The following is an 18,346-nucleotide window of genomic DNA, read 5'->3' as shown; positions in this document are numbered from 1 at the left end:
GCGTCAAAAGCTTGCAACGCTAAGAGCCCTGACCACTCGCTTTTGAAGTTTGACCAGGAGCACTCATTCCAGTTAGTGGGTGCATTATCAGATATTGGAGCGTTAAGAGATGACGCACAACAACAGTTTCCACCACGAAACCATGATTCCAATAACATCCGTGGTCGAAATAACTGTAAAGTACGTCGCCATCAAAATGACTACCGCTACAATCGACCTGTTCACTACGTTCCTGCACCCAACCCACACAAAGTCTCAGAGTACAAGTGTAACAAAGGGTTGAAGGATGATCAAAACGTAGACCAATGTTCTCCAGAAGTTCCACTACGTGAAGAACTAAAGCGAGAAACATTTTAGAAAAGGGTAAAAGATAAGTCACAAGGACTAGACGGGGAATTACCAGACACCAGGTCCGCAGGAATTAACACACATACAGTGCCTTGCGAAAGTATAGGGCCCCCTTGAACTTTGCGACCTTTTGCCACATTTCATGCTTCAAACATAAATATATAAAACTGTCTTTTTTTCATGCTTCAAACATAAATATATAAAACTGTCTTTTTTTGTGAAGAATCAACAACAAGTGGGACACAATCATGAAGTGGAACGACATTTATTGGATATTTCAAACTTTTTAACAAATCAAAAACTGAAAAATTGGGCGTGCAAAATTATTCAGCCCCCTTAAGTTAAAACTTTGTAGCACCACCTTTTGCTGCGATTACAGCTGTAAGTCGCTTGGGGTATGTCTCTATCAGTTTTGCACATCGAGAGACTGAAATGTTTTCCCATTCCTCCTTGCAAAACAGCTCGAGCTCAGTGAGGTTGGATGGAGAGCATTTGTGAACAGCAGTTTTCAGTTCTTTCCACAGATTCTCGATTGGATTCAGGTCTGGACTTTGACTTGGCCATTCTAACACCTGGATATGTTTATTTTTGAACCATTCCATTGTAGATTTTGCTTTATGTTTTGGATCATTGTCTTGTTGGAAGACAAATCTCCGTCCCAGTCTCAGGTCTTTTGCAGACTCCATCAGGTTTTCTTCCAGAATGGTCCTGTATTTGGCTCCATCCATCTTCCCATCAATTTTAACCATCTTCCCTGTCCCTGCTGAAGAAAAGCAGGCCCAAACCATGATGCTGCCACCACCATGTTTGACAGTGGGGATGCTGTGTTCAGCTGTGCTGCTTTTACGCCAAACATAACGTTTTGCATTGTTGCCAAAAAGTTCAATTTTGGTTTCATCTGACCAGAGCACCTTCTTCCACATGTTTGGTGTGTCTCCCAGGTGGCTTGTGGCAAACTTTAAACGACACTTTTTACGGATATCTTTAAGAAACGGCAAAGTTCAAGGGGGCCGAATACTTTCGCAAGGCACTGTAGCAAGGACGTTAAAATTTAAATCTCTCCCGCTCTCACTCGAGACGCTATCCAGGGCCCGCTTGATCAAAAAACAAGCCCAAGGGCTTTGTCTATAGACTCTGATACAAAGGTTGCGAAGAAAAAGGTCAAACGCTTCGTTAAAGCCAAGCCCACTCAAAATCTGAAAAGTCGATCTGCTTCCACCTTGAACAGAATGGACACATCATGTAGTTGCGAACGACCACTCCACTTTCTGGGGAATATGTCCACTAACCACAAATCAAAACAACCATACCTGGAAACAGTCCTGGAGGACTGCTTAACTTGTCATGCGCTAATTGATTCGGGTGCGACAATATCACTCATCTCTCAAACATTGTTTGATGATCTAAGAAGGGCTTTGAAGCCAACTAAATGTTGGTTAAAAGTGGAACGATGCGACACTATACTTCGAAGGGTCACTCAGACTACCTCGCCTCTCACATTGAGAGTCATGCTGAAACTACACTTCAAGGACGTATCGCTCGTCCACGTATATTACCAGCCTCGAAACTGTACCCCTGCTACTTGGAGCAGACTTGATGGATTGGTTACTCCCATTGATGGATTGGAAAACCAACCAGGTATGGTCACAGGCTACAGTGCCTTCTCCACCGACCACACTGTCCTCCCCTAACGCTAGCTGTAATGCAGTCATTCACAAGGGATATCTGTCCAAAGAACCCCTTGGGAAAAAGACGTTTAGGAAACACTTCAGTCCAAGGAGATATTACGATATCTCGACACATTCCATCAGCCAATCTGATTGAAAATTATTTTCATGATTTCGAGCCATCTGTCTCTGTGAATGAGCAACTTCCCTCCTCCTTGCAGTCGTGCAATACGGTAGTTGAGATGAACTTCTCTTGCCCTTCGGACACGTCCGCAAACACTGCGGCCATCCCGGCAAGAAAAACATCGATGCGCAGAGTATACTCTGCTTCCGATGACACACCTTCCACTTTGTGGGGGACTGTCAACCCTACCAAGAAACTAATGGCATCAGTCCAGCAACTGACCCGATGACTCCCACTGGTGGAACACTGCGATATCACAGACCAATATAATCGTCTCAGTTCGCAGGTACTGAAGAGGTTGCCACACGCGGACGTGGTGGTGACTGGCAGACCTCGACAGCCACTGAGGGTGTTGAAGCACAAACACCAGGAGATTTGGTTGAAAGGTTACAGCCACTCTCATAATAACACGGCCACTGAAAACTCGTACATAGGGTGTGAACTTTTATTTCAAGACTATGAACAACACCGTACGAGGCCGCCAGAGCATAAATCAAATCTAGTTGTAAACTCCCCTTTAAGAACAGTGAGGAGCAGACAGGCCCCTAGACAGGGATTATCTTAGAACACATCTAAGATAGTACTGAGGTGTACCACACTGGTTGTAAAGGAAGTCTACTGGACTTGTCCAACTCCAAAACAAATGGCAACAATAACCATTCCTTGCCATGTATAGTAGTCACTACAAGACAACTAGTAAAATGCTCTAATCATATATTACTGTAGGATAACATTTCAGAATAAATCGGTAGGACAACTGGACCCCTTGAGTACCAGTACCAATACCACAGTCAGTACAGCAACACTCAGTAAGAGGATTAGTAAAATCACAAGTTAAATTGCTATTGATAATAGCAACATAGGAGTCACTCAGAGTGCAACACGGGGAAGGGAATCTCCATTGCACTCTTCCAATGGAAGCATACATGCCACTAATAAATAGAACCCTCCGTTCAGGAGAAAAGTTATTAGAAGTCATGAACCACGATCACACCACATACTTAGGCTAATACTTAGAGTACTTACGTCATGAGATTAGCTCCTCCGTGGATAACATAGCTGTGAAGTATACTTATCTACAATAGTGGAAGACAGTGAGTAAAACCACTACAGACTCCCTCGACACCAATTCTGACTGACCTCCAGGCATTGACCTGAAAATTACCTGACTATGGCAGACTCATTCTGAACAAGTTGTAATCTGCCAGGATACTTGGTTTCCTTCCCTTTGCATGTGCTTGCGTAAGTATAAACGCACATGCACAATGGAACATCCAAATAGGATTTATGCTAGGATCACTTAAGGGTCCGAGTAAAATACCAGCCTTAGTAAAGTTTAACATTTATTTTGAGGCCTTTAACTCTACAGCTACAGCACTCACCAGTTTTATTCCCAGAAGTCCATAGGTCACCCCTGTAGACTGCCCAAAACTAGTGCCTTACAGCTGTAGACTTATCATATAGTTATCAACTAAGGATAGTACTCTAAGCAACACCCTGTAAATTCGGAAAGCCCTAGATATGACATTAGACAATGCCATGATAGGGTCATTTTGCCAAGACCATGGATGTCGCTAGAATACAGTCCAATTAGATGATTAAGGGGGCATAATTATATTTCGTTTTGTTTATGTTTTCATTCATTTTGTTTCATTTTCTTCTGCACGTAGAAAGTGATAGAGCCATAAACAACTTCCACAAAAAAACATAATTTAGTGCCACAACACCGCTCATTTGGGGGGAAATATAATGATATATTTCATGAGTGTGTGTGCGTTGTTACCATCTGCCTAAGTTACTGCCTAGATCTTTCAGTCTGGACGAACATGCGACGGGTCCGGAACGGCGATCCCAATCCGGACATCCACTGCCCAGCCATGGAGCAGACTTCTTCATTTGCAGACACTCTACCCGGGTCCACCACCAGATGGGGACCACAACGATGGTCCACAACCAGGACAACCCATGTTCATTTTTATGTTGGTTTGCAACATGCAGGTTAATCGCAAGATTGAACCCGACTGTCATGACGTTGACCTGGGGGTAGGTTTAAGTCATTAAGTACCTCTTTACCCCTTTTTCCTCTCTCTACCCTACTGATGTTACATTTGCAAACAAACACCTTGCTTAACATAGAGATTCTGGGAACATCAGAAGGTGGGGGGAAATTAACTATATTCTGGTAATCCGACCAATTGAACATATGCGGTGGTACTTAATGAATATGATGTCAGTTCGGTTGCAATGTGAGACATTCTCATCAATGATAAGATGACATAAACTCCACAGTGGAAAGTCTACACATCAGAGTTATCAGATTCACATGGAATTGTTCTTCAATTTAAATGTTTGAATATGAAATTATTTGTGATGGGATGAAATGTGATTTTAGCTTCTAAAATGTGAGATTTGGGTCTCATAAGGTTAGGGCTATGCTCAATCAGTGGCCCGCTCCTGTGAAGGGACATGGGCTATAAAATGTTTCAAACACGCCCTCCTCTCCCTTCCTATATAAAGCCTTGGCGACAGTGTAACCTCCTGTTCCGGGGATGTGAGGACGACGGTCCGATGTCAGAGTGGTTCAGGTAATAACTACAGAACTAAGCCAACATCAGCGTGAGCTTTGGTTGCGAATGGTCTGAACTTTGAACTCTTATTCACTACAGAAGTGATACCTCCTAGCCGTTGAGTTAGCAACAGCAGCTGCAAACAAGGGTTAGGAAGGAACAGACAGAGTATCCCGTCTATCACACAAACGACATTACTACAACCTATTCAATTGACCACTAGAGACATTCTTTAAAGGACAAAGGACTCGGTTTGGCAACACGGCCTTCCATCTACCACCAACCTACCGATTCGCAGCTCAGAGTAAATATTTATTGCATTTTCCTTTTCCAAATGGGCGGTTATTTAGAATATTTAATATACTGTATTTACAATAGCACAGCTTCGCCCTTTGTTCCTCAGTCTTCCCGCTCTTTCACTCAAACCCAGCCCCTTTTCTTTTGTGTAACAAGCTGTCATATCTGCTCTGCCCACTAGGGACGTTTTCCTTTATGATGTAATTTGTAATCAAGTTATGATTAATTATGTGCATGTGTAATTCTGTGTGATTAGTTAGGTATTTATTAAATAAATAGTTAAACCCAATTTTGTATTGCTGATTCAACTTGTTAGCCAGGGTTCGTGAAGATAACCAAGAATTTACAACTTTCAGATGAGACTGAATTAAGGTGATGATTAATATTGACTGCTATTGATGTCAAATATTACTAGGTCTTTAAGAGTTTATTCGGAAGATAACAGCTCTATAAATATTATTTTGTGGTGCCCCGACTCTCTAGTTAATTACATTTACATGATTAGCTCAATCAGTTAATATTAATTATGGAGAAATTATTTTATAGAATAGCATGTCATGTCACTTAATCCGGCATAGCCAAAGACACAACAGTGCAGACCTGGACTTTCCACCGTAGTCGCAACAATGGAAACTCCTACACACCTCCCTGAGCACTTTCGTGACCACCCCTTGAGAGCCCTCTGTTGCCACGAAAGAGTGCGGTCATGACAGTGCAACCAGGGTAGCCCCATCACCACGGGAAACGCAGGAGAATCAATAAGGATTCTCTCCTTGTGACCCTCTGCGTAACCATGCCCAGTGGAGCAGTGGCCTCCCTAATCAGCCCTGACCCTAATGGTCGACTGTCTAGGGCATGCACAGGGAAGGGCAGATCCACAGGAACAAGGGGGATCCTAAACTATGGGCAAATGAACGGTCAATAAAATTCCCAGCTGCGTCTGAATCTACGAGTGCCTTATGCTGGGAATGCGGGGAAAACTCAGGAAATGTAATAAACACATACATGTGAGCAACAGGGAGCTCTGGGTGAGCCTGGTGCTTACTCACCTGGGGTGACCAGATAATGCCCTGCCTACTGCCTCGACTCCCTGAGAAATCCCCCCAGCACCAACCAGCAGTGTGCCCTCTGTGGCCACAGATGGTGCAGGGAATGGCCCCTCCTCTGGTCACCCTAAGTGCAGCACCTCACAGCTCCATTGGCGTCGGAGTGGAGGTGCTGGGGGATGGAACTAACAGGCCCCGATCCGGACGTCCGCGGGTAGACAGCAGGTTCTCCAGCCGGATGGACAGGTCCACCAGCTGGTCCAACGTGAGGGTGGTGTCTCGCTCCTTCGTCCCCTTCCTCAGGTAGACAGACGTTCTCTGCACAATGGTCCAATGCCGCGTCTCCCTCACTCCATACGGTGTTGGCCCACTCCAGGGCTTTGCCTGAGAGGCATGAGACGAGGGCGGACACACTCTCACGTCCCGAAGGAGCCGGGTGGACGGTCGCCAGGTGGAGTAGGAACCTCCTGCAGCACGCGATCCATGGCGGTGCCCAGACGTTGCAACATGGTCGCATGCTGCTGGACGCGCTCCTCTACCGCCACAGGGAAGGCGTCTGCTCCTGCTGATTCCATTAGTTGGGTGAGTGATTCTGTAATAAAGCCTGTGTGTAGCTGGTGTAGAGGAGTCAGGCGCAGGACAGCAGATATGCGTAATAAACATATTTACTCAAGATTCCACAAATACAACACAAAATATTAGAGCCCACAATAAGGGGCCGTATTACAAAACAAACAATCACTAACAAACAAACTTGGGGGAAGAGAGGGTTAACCTCTTGGATATACTATCAAAACATTATGTACACCTAGCGGCAGGAAACTTGGTCACGAAAATCAGAAAAGCATTCAAATTAATAATTTACCTTTGATGAGCTTCGGATGTTTTTACTCACGAGACTCCCAGTTAGACAGCAAATGTTCCTTTTGTTCCATAAAGATATTTTTTATATCCAAATACCTCCGTTAGTTTGATGCGTTATGCTTAGGACTCCACTGGAAATAGAGGTCACAACAACGCAGACAAAAATTCAAAATTATATCCATAATATCGACAGAAACATTGCAATCCTCAATCCTGAATCCTCAAGGTGATTTTCAAATATCTATTTGATAATATATCAACCGGGACAGTTGGCTTTTCACTAGGACCGGAAGGAAAAATGGCTACCTCTCTGTTTAGCACAAAAATCACACTGAGAGCCAACAACTGACCACTTACGCAATGTGGACGTTTACTCTCATTCTTCAAAATAAAGGCCTGAAACTACGTCTAAAGGCTGTAGACACCTTAGGGAAGCCACAGAAAAAGGAATCTGGTTGATGTCCCTTTCAATGGGCAATAGGGATGAATAGAAAGACTGGGGTTTCAAAATAAGAGTCACTTCCTGATTGGATTTTTCTCAGGATTTCGCCTGCAATATCAGTTCTGTTAATATCACAGACAACATTTTTACAGTTTTGGAAACTTCAGAGTGTTTTCTATCCTAAGCTGTCAATTATATGCATATTCTAGCATCTGGTCCTGAGAAATAGGCAGTTTACTTTGGGAATGTTATTTTTCCAAAAATAAAAATAGTGCCCCCTAGCTTCAAGAGGTTTTAAATAATGAACTAGTAATTGGGGAATTGAAACCAGGTGTGTAAGACAGAGACAAAACAAATGGAAAATGAAAAGTGGATCGGCGATGGCCAGAAGGCCGGTGACGTCGACTGCCGACCGCCGCCCAAACAAGGAGAGGGACCGACTAAGGCGGAAGTCGTGACATTGTCACAAATGACACTGACTCTTACTAAACTAAAGATTGACATTTTGCCTTGTATTTATATTATCATGTTTATTATCTTACGTATCAACATGTCTTATTATTCGCAATCATGGCCTTATTTTTGCCTTGTAATCATGTATGCTGTGTGTTACTTACAACGATTGCCTTTCACTTAACTTCTCAAATCTTCATGTGTGAAATGTAATTTAATTGCATGGACTATTTCCTTAATTTGCATGGTATGCTGTGATTCCACAGATTGGCATGGAGAAAAGTGAAATTGTGACCGCTGTTGCCAATCCCTATCACCTCCTCCCTCCTCAAACTAAATGCTAAAGACGGCCCAGAACTATAGGAAATGGACACTTACCTTGTACACTCCGTTTTACGGGAACCTCTCAACCAACGGCTGTCTGACTCTTCACTGCACCACGACTGCTACCCCTCTCCACTGTTCGCCTGTGCCTTTGGGGAAAAAAACTCCATTACAATGCTCTCTATAGCACTACTAACGGAAAGTGCTTATTCCTAACGTGTGAGTGTGACTCCAATTGTTGATCAGTACTTGATCTAATTGTCTTTTTGTTGACCCTCGCCAGTCACAACAACAGGCACGTGGCGCACACCCGATGCAGCTGAGATGCTTCCGATGCTACAATGCAGCTGGCCCGGCTTAGAGTGAGGAAGAGCCCGGCAGCCAGCCATCAGCTAGTGTCCTCATCCCCGTTCATGACTCTAAAGCAGGGGGCTTGCTTGGATCTTTAATTAATGCGCTCAGGTAATAGGTGCCATCTGGGGGTGTTCTTGGCAGCTAATCACACACACAGAGCCTCTCTTTGGGGGCCAGATGCAGCGGCTCATACCTCGCCCTCTCACCTAATTACCCTTTCTTTTACAAACAGAGTATTGTAAATAGAGCTTAGCCATTATTCCTTAAATAACCAATGTTCTTGCTATCCGCAGCCCCCAAAAGAGTGTGAAGCATAGCAATTATAGGAAAATCAATGTGCTTAATCATTGTGGTACAGGGTATTCTTATGAGGTTGTTAATGCTTTAGGCACCACACCGACTGAATGTGAAAGGTGCAGAACGTGTCCTAGAACATGCAACACAAGGGACCCTAACGGTACCTGAAAACAGCTTTGCTCAATTCTAGGAGAGGTCGCACAGAGAGAGAGGCACAGGAACACTGAATGGTGCTGCCACCAGCCAGCAATCATAGTGATGCACTTAAAATAAACACTACCTTTTTCCACAGTCAAAAGCTGTACGGCCTGGACACATTCAATATTGAAGCTTTAATTTCAGATACGCTCTGGTCTAATCTGGTTACTCTGCTAAAATAAATATCCTTGTAGGGTAGGACATGGCTCCATGAACATGCACACAACTTCAGTATTAGCTAGCATTTGCATATTGTACTGCCATCCTTTCATTGCTGTTTATTCAGGAGTCTCTTCGTTCAGTTTAATGCAGTTTACTTTTTGCAACTGAAACAGTGAGCCTTAGAATAACTATTAGAAAACACAATAAAACATGGCCTATTCTATGCATGTACTGCTTCTTTGAATTTTCTAGCCTGACTTGTGACTGTTTTCTTTTGTTAACCAGTTGCATCTCTAGGGGCGCTATTTCATTTTTGGATAAAAAACGTTCCCGTTTTAAGCGCGATATTTTGTCACGAAAAGATGCTCGACTATGCATATTCTTGTGTTTTGGAAAGAAAACACTCTGAAGTTTCAGAATCTGCAAAGATTTTGTCTGTAAGTGCCCCAGAATTCATTCTACAGGCGAAACCAAGATGATACGTTAAACAGGAAATGAGCAGAATTTCTGAAGCTCTGTTTTCTAATGTCTCCTTATATGGCTGTGAATGCGACAGGAATAAGCTTAGACCTTCTGCCGTTTCCCCAAGATGTCGGCAGCATTGTGACGTATTTGTAGGCATATCATTGGAAGATTGACCATAAGAGACTACATTTTCCAAGTGTCCGCCTGGTGTCCTGCGTCGAAACTGGTGCGCAAAGCCAGGTGCAAGTATTTTTCCATTTGATTGAGAGGAGAAACCATGCTTCCACGAACGATATATCATCGAAGAGATATGTGAAAAACACCTTGAGGATTGATTCTAAACAACGTTTGCCATGTTTTCAGTCGATATTATGGAGTTAATTTGGAAAAAGTTTGTGTTTTGAGGACTGAATTTTCGGGTTTTTTTGGTAGCCAAATGTGATGTACAAAACGGAGCTATTTCTAATACACAAAGAATCTTTTTGGAAAAACTGAGCATTTGCTATCTAACTGAGTCTCCTCGAAAACATCCGAAGTTCTTCAAAGGTAAATTATTTTATTTGAAGGCTTTTATGTTTTTGTTGAAATGTTGCGTGCTGGATGCTAACGCTAATGCTAACGCTAAATGCTACGCTAGCTAGCTACTTTTACACAAATGATTGTTTTCCTATGGTTGAGAAGCATATTTTGAAAATCTGAGATGACAGTGTTGTTTACAAAAGGCTAAGCTTGAGAGATGGCATATTTATTTCATTTCATTTGCGATTTTCATGAATAGTTAACGTTGCGTTATGGTAATGAGCTTGAGTCTGTATTCACGATCCCGGATCCGGGATGGGGAGGTCAGAAAGGTTAAGGTGAGCAAAGTAGAGTGCAGTTAAACCCAATTTGTGGAAAAAACAATGTTTAGTACATAATGTTTTTCCGCTTCACTAGAGCATCTCACCTTTCTTTCCCAGCAACAACGGAAAAACCAGCGAAGCCATCTACACACCACCCATAGTCCATCTTGACTGGCCCAAACTATCACACACCCTTCACTCTGAAGAGAAACGGTCCCAACATAGGCCCAACAGCGAAGACTGTAGTAAAAAGTAGAGTTTATGGAAATTAAACAAATCTGATTAAATGTACACAAGGTATACAACATATACATCCATTAATACTTAAAGCATAGCTCTAAATACATGTTTTAACAGGGAATTACACTCTCCCCCTACCAAAAATATGCATGTCCTCATGACATGTAAACCAGGGTAAAGAAAATAGTGTGTACAATCACAGGAAATGTGCTAACCCTTCTGTTCTGTTTCTTAGAATAACTCAAAGGGAATAAGGGATAGGCCTACTCATAGAACTATCTAATCCACTTGTATATAGAGGTGATATATCTCACTATAGGAACAGACACAATACTAGGAACTCTATGTACAGTATATCACAAAAGTGAGTACACCCCTCACAAACGGAAGGTGCAGGAGTGCAAGGTCTCTAACATCCACCAGCTCCGTGATGTCGTCATGGTGGCAACCTGTGAAGCTCTGGTGAACTCCATGCCCAAGAGGGTTAAGGCAGTGCTGGAAAATGATGGTGGCCACACAAAATATTGACACTTTGGGCCCAATTTGGACATTTTCACTTAGGGGTGTACTCACTTCTGTTGCCAGCGGTTTAGACATTAATGGCTATGTGTTGAGTTATTTTGAGGGGACAGCAAATGTACACTGTTATACAAGCTGTACACTCACTACTTTACATTGTAGCAAAGTGTCATTTCTTCAGTGTTGTCACATGATATGTGAGGGGTTTACTCACGTTTGTGATATACTGTATGCCATAGGTCAGTAGTGTAGGAGGTTTCTTAGTTCTTAGAGATTTTTATCTCTGCTTCTGCATTCTTCTTTTCATCTACATTGTCTTTATACTGAATCTGATTTCTTAACCTCATTCGTTTCCTCCTAATATGTTCTATATATTTTTCCTCAGCTTCAGTTGTTTCTGTTGCTTTTTCAGCGTTATTAGTTTTTTCAGTGGACTTTGTTTATTTTTCTTCTCCTGATCTTACCTCAGGTTTTCTAGTCATTCCATGTAATGTAATGTCCAAACTGTAAGTTTCGGACTATTTATTCATCTTCTTTTTCTTGACAGTTTGTGTCAGGTCGATTGCACCACACTCCAATGTCTTCATTCTCTGAATCGACATCTTCAAGATCTTCAGATTTTTCTTGATTATTATGCCTTCAAAATTGTTCAAATTCATTTATTCTTCTCTGCAGGGATCTTTGACTCTGTGTTGGCACAATGTCATCCACTGGTTCTAGGCACACTTGCTGTCCTATTTGTTACAGGTGATTCCGATGAAGGATTTTGATGGGTCTCCATTCTCTGGTTTCAACTAGAACACAGGTAAGTTTGGCATTTGACTTTCAACAACAGACCGCATAGAAGCCTAGTGATCCACCAGCTCGCGCTTTCCTTTCAGTCCTAGATTCCATATCAGGTCTCTGTCTTTAGGCATAAGATGGGAATAGCAAATCTTCTGATCATATCTTTGTTTCCTTTGTTCTGTTTGTCAGAAGTGACCTCTGCGAGTTTGTGTGTAGTTTGCAACTCTTTCCTCATGTCTGACACCGACTTCAGGTAAGTCTTCTCTGATGCTCCATCACTTGAGACTCCAAAGATCAAGTCTATAGGTAACCTTGCTTTACAGCCAAACATGAGAAAGTACGGAGAGTATATGGTTGCTTCCTTCTGAGTACATTTTCCTTCTGAGTGCTTCCTTCTGTGTGAATGTACACAACGTCCAATATACTGGCTCCATTTGCTCTTTGTCCTTGGATCCAGTGTTCCATGCATGTTCAACAACGTTCTATTAAATCTTGCAGGTTGTGGATCTCTCTTAGGATGGTACGGCGTTGTTCTTGACTTCTCGACTCTAAGCACTGATCACTGTTAATGCTTTGGGGTAGGCTGTAATGGATTAAGTACTTTTCCCAAAACACTTTTGCAACCGTGGATGCTTTCTGATCATTAGTAGGAAAGGATTGATCATATCTGGTATAGTGATGTGTAAAGACCAGGACAATCGCTGTGTTACTGGAATCTGGTTCAAGGGACAGGAAATCCATGCAGACAAGATCCAAGGGTCCATCACTATGTATGAGACTAAGGAGCAACTCTCTTGGGTAGAGTCTTTCTCTGGATACAGCGAGCACAGGACTTGCAGTAGTCTTTGACCTCCAGTTTCATACATGGCCAGTAGAAACTGTCTTTTACTAGTCCTTCAATCTTGTTTAATCCCAGATGACCTGAGTCATCGTGTAGTGACTTCAACAACACTTTTCTAAACATCTCTGGCAGAAGTAGCTGAGTGTGATAAGGTCTATGCGGAGGATTGGAAATCGTGTTATTGCACTCCATCTTCAATTTCTCCCATTCTCTCAGGAGGAGAGAGATTGCTGGATGTTCCGTCTTCTTTACTCTTGTGACATCACCCATCGCTAGAGCAGACCACACCTCACCAATGCAAAGAACTTCTTGTTGAGCAGCTGACAGCTCAGATGTACTCAACCTTGGAAGCTGATGAGCACTCAATGTAGTCAGGTTGCAGTATGCTTGACGAACGGTATGAAGCAGCCAATTGGTCAATCACTCTTGAGATAATCTATGAATCGGTCTGCTCACAGTGGACATCTGGCATATGGCTCTCATGCCTGGAGCGGGAATCTTTCTCCGATCTGATTTAATTTCAGATTACTCATGTGGACGACGGGATAGGGAGTCGGCATCGTTGTTATGTTTTCCCGGCCTGTACTTAAGACTACATTCATAGGTAGATAACGCAGCAAGCCAACGATAAGCAGTAGCATCCATTTTTGCTGAGATCAAGACATACACTACCATTCAAAAGTTTGGGGTCACTTAGAAATATCCTTGTTTTTGAAAGAAAATGAAATGTTGTCCATTAATATAACATTAAATTGATCAGAAATACAGTGTAGCCATTGTTAATGTTGTAAATTACTATTGTAGCTGGAAACAACATATTTTTTAATGGAATATCTACATTAGTGTACAGAGGCCCATTATCAGCAACCATCACTCCTGTGTTCCAATGTCACGTTGTGTTAGCTAATCAGTTTAACTTGTTGAGGATAGGGGGCAGTATTTTCACTTTGGATGAATTGCGTGCCCATAGTGAACTGCATCGAACTCTGTCCTAGATTGCTAATATATGCATGTTATTATTACTATTGGATAGAAAACACTCTGAAGTTTCTAAAACTGTATGAATTATGTCTGTGAGTATAACAGAACTCATAGGGCAGGCAATCTTCCAAACAAGGGTTGAAATTCTGAAAGTTGGGGCAACTTTGACATCACTTGGGGCGGCAGGGTACCCTAGTGGTTAGAGCGTTGGACTAGTAACCGGAAGGTTGCAAGTTCAAACCCCGAGCTGACAAGGTACAATCTGTCGTTCTGCCCCTGAACAGGCAGTTAACCCACTGTTCCTAGGCCGTCATTGAAAATAAGAATTTGTTCTTAATTGACTTGCCTAGTTAACTAATATATATATATATTTTCTAAATCGCCCCCTCCTTTCCCAACAAGATATGGATCTGAAAGCACTTCCTACACCTTCCACTAGATGTCCTCATTCAGTAGAAAGTGCTGTGGCGCATTTCTCTGTGGGTGCTACGGCTGTTCCATTCGGCCCCAGAAGAAAACAAATGATCCGGTTGGAAGTTTATTGGATATATATGATAATAACATCCTGAAGATTCATTCTCTACTTAGTTTGACCAGTTTATTCGACCTGGAATATATCTTTTGGAAGTTTTTGTGCGAATTATCTTGGACCGGCAGTCAGTTTTTGGGCACGTGAGCTGAAAGTGATAGCAAATGCAGCTACTTGGACACTAGTATTGGACATTATGGAACAAAACAACAATTTATTGTGGAACTAGGACTCCTTGCACTACATTCTGATGAAAGATCATCAAAGGTAAGGTAATATTTATGTTGTAATTTCATATTTCTGTTGAGTCCAACATGGCGGTTACGTCTGAGCGCCGTCTCAGATTGGTGGCCAGCACAGTCACCGGATCTCAACCCTATTGAGCTGTTGTGGGAGCAGCTTGACCGTATGGTATGTCAGTAGTGCCCATCAAGCCAATCCAACTTGTGGGAGGTGATTTTGGAAGCATGAGGGGGAAATCTCTTCAGATTTCCTCAACAAATTGATAACTAGAATGACACAGGTCTGCAAGGCTGAAATAGCTGCAAATGAATGATTCTATGACAAAAGTTAAGTTTGAAGACCACAATTAAAATTTCAATTAAAAATATTTATTTATAACCTTGTCAATGTCTTGGCCATATTTCCTATTTATTTTGGAACTAATTTCATTCAGGTTTTCATGGAAAACAAGGAAATGTACTATTTAATGAAGCTGCCAGTTGAGGACTTGTGAGGCATCCGTTTCTCAAACTAGACACTCTAATGTACTTGTCCTCTTGCTCAGTATTTATGCTGCAGTAGTTTGTGTCGGGGGGCTAGGGTCAGTTTGTTATATCTGGAGTACTTCTCCTGTCCTATTCGGTGTTCTGTGTGAATTTAAGTGTGCTCTCTCTAATTCTCTCTTTCTTTCTTTCTCTCTCTCGGAGGACCTGAGCCCTAGGACCATGCCTCAGGACTACCTGACATGACTCCTTGCTGTCCCCTGTCCACCTGGCCGTGCTGCTGCTCCAGTTTCAACTGTACTGCCTTATTATTATTGGACCATGCTGGTCATTTATGAACATTTGAACATCTTGGCCATGTTCTGTTATAATCTCCACCCAGCACAGCCAGAAGAGGACTGGCCACCCCACATAGCCTGGTTCCTCTGGTTCTTCCTAGGTTTTGGCCTTTCTAGAGTTTTTCCTAGCCACCGTGCTTCTACACCTGCATTGCTTGCTGTTTGGGGTTTTAGGCTGGGTTTCTGTACAGCACTTTGAGATATCAGCTGATGTACGAAGGGCTATATAAATACATTTGATTTGAAATGTCTAGGTGACCACAAAAATTTGAACGGTAGTGTATGTCAGTGGATTGATGTCTGTTCTCACCTCGAACTTTGCTCCGTATAGGTAATCGTGCAGTTTGTCAACGACGGCCCACTTTAATCTATTTTACAGAATAAATGTGAAAAAAAGAGAAGCTGTCTGAATACTTTCCAAATGCACTGTATGGTTGAATCATCAGCATACATGGACACACATGCTTGTTTAATGCCAGGTCATTGGTAAAAATAGAAAATAGTAGAGGGCCTAAAAAGCTGCCCTGCAGTACACCACATTTTACATGTGTGACATTAGAGAAGCTTCCATTAATTAAAGAAAACCCTGAGAGTTCTATTAGATTGATAGCTCTGAAATCAAGATCTTGCAGATATTGAAAAGCTATAACAACAACAGGTTATGGTCAATAACATTAACCTCTTACGGCTATAGAGACGCTTGCGTCTCTCCTGGCCAATAGCCTGGGGAAATGCAGAGCGCCAAATTCAAATAGTACGAGATAAAACTCAAACTTTCATTAAATCACACATGCAGGGTACTCAATTAAAGCTACACCCGTTGTGAATCCAGCCAACATGTCAGATTTTAAAAATGCTTTTCGGCGAAAGCATGAGAAGCTATTATCTGATAGCATGCACCCCCCCCCCCCCCCCCGAAACACATGAACGAGACGTAAACAAAATAATTAGCGTAGCCGGCGCTACACAAAACGCTGAAATAAAATATAAAACATGCATTACCTTTGACAAGCTTCTTTGTTGGCACTCCAATATGTCCCATAAACATCACAATTGGTTATTTTTTTCGATTAAATCCGTCCATGTATACCCGAAATGTCCATTTATAAAGCCCGTCTGATCCAGAAAAAAACAGCTTTCCAAAACGCAACGTCATTACAAAAAATTTAAAAATTTGCCTATAAACTTTGCCAAAATACTTCAAACTACTTTTGTAATCCAACTTTAGGTATTTGTAAACGTTAATAATCGATCAAATTGATGACGGGGCGATCTGTATTCAATAGCAGCAAGTCAACAAATCATGGACGATAATCTCTCTTTCATAACTATCCACAGTGTAACCTCTGACAGGAAGTGCCTATTCTTCATTTCACCAAGGATTAACTTCAACCCAATTCCCAAGACTGGTGACATCGTGTGGAAGTTGTAGGAACTGTAAACTGGGCGCTATCTAATTTCCCTTGACATAGACATTACAGAGAACCGGCAGATAGAGATATATTTTTTTCTGAACAGTTTTTCCTAGGGGTTTTGCAAGTTCTGTTATAGTCACAGACATGATTTAACCAGTTTTATAAACTTCAGAGTGTTTTTCTGTTGAAGGAATTCTATATTCCTCTGTTTTATTTCCCAATCAAAATTAAACACTCTGTCAATGCATTCGAAGGGTTTGTAAGACCCTATATTATAAGAATGGACAGAGCCCCGGTCTTAAAAGTCAGGTAACAGCGTTTAATTCAAGAGAGTACTGAGTTCATACACATTTTGCCACAGGTTATAAACTGAAAATGACGTCAGCGTTTTCTAAATGTTCTATCTCTTCTTGACACTGGTTAAGAGGCCCTATAGTTCTCGAGCCTTCCCTCCTCGCCTAAAGCCAAGGTCAGTCAGTGTAGATGGCATTCTAGACAGTCTGGAGATAGTCCGTCCCTGCCATCTGGAGATAGTTCATTCATTTGTACAAAGGAACAGACCGTCATTGTACTAAACTCCTGACTACATTATATTCAATACTGAGAGCAACAGAGAAAATTCATACATGTACAGTAACATAAGTCTTTTAATTCATCCTGATTGAAATGTATACATAATTAGTCATTATAGATAAAAATTCCCTTAACATATCCACCCTTTGATTAAATATTATACATCCAATCACACATGTAGTTATATTGTAATATTAAAAAGCCCATTTCTATTTTTATTAGAGATATTTCTTGTCATCAAAACATCACCTAAACATAACCCAACACTTGCATTCGCCAAAATTGTTTCTCAGGCCTACATCAGAATCATAACTCTTCTTATCAGGATTTTCGTTACAATCTTCATAAAAAAAACAGTCTATTATTGAAACGTGATACAACCTAGCCTCCCTAAACATCAAAAATGGTCTCTTCAAACATAAATTCCCCGCAACTGAAGGATCCAGATTCGTCCACTTGTCCTGTAGACATACAAGCAGCACTCCGCGGGTCTGAACCTGGAATCCCCTGGTACCTCACCATCTATTGTCATCGATTTCTCCAGAGTCCTGGAAATAAGGCCTAATACACAGGGAATTAGACAACAGCCCCATAAAACTAAATAGTCACACAGGTAGCCCATAATACAGTGATCATAATATTTTTTTTCTCCCATTTTCCGAACATACTTATCAAACCAATTAGTCAGAGAAGTATCTACCCCATAGTTTTCTGCCAACCCGTGAGCCAGGGTGGTCAAACCAGCTGAGGCTTCGGGCACTAATTCGTCCGGAGCTGTGTTATTTGGGATGTAAGCACAAACATGGTCCTGATAATCACGCATACTTCTCCCTTTTCAGCCATTAACATATCTAATGCAATTCTATTCTGCCAAGCCATCCAGCTGGTT

At 42.0% G+C, this 18,346-nt stretch overlaps 1 long non-coding RNA gene across 1 annotated transcript in view; it reads left to right on the top strand.

Annotated features, from left to right (window-relative positions):
- The window catches only part of LOC149985245 (uncharacterized), a 568,030-nt gene that overhangs the window by 46,607 nt on the left and 503,077 nt on the right, over window positions 1-18,346 (top strand). The gene's annotated exons all lie outside the window — the stretch shown is intronic.

This window comes from Oncorhynchus mykiss, chromosome 2, assembly GCF_057628025.1.
Source record: "Oncorhynchus mykiss isolate SJ-2025 chromosome 2, ASM5762802v1, whole genome shotgun sequence".
In the NCBI taxonomy this organism is placed as follows: Eukaryota; Metazoa; Chordata; class Actinopteri; order Salmoniformes; family Salmonidae; genus Oncorhynchus; species Oncorhynchus mykiss.
Note: the sequence above shows the minus strand (reverse complement) of the source record. Positions and strands in the feature narration are given on the sequence as shown.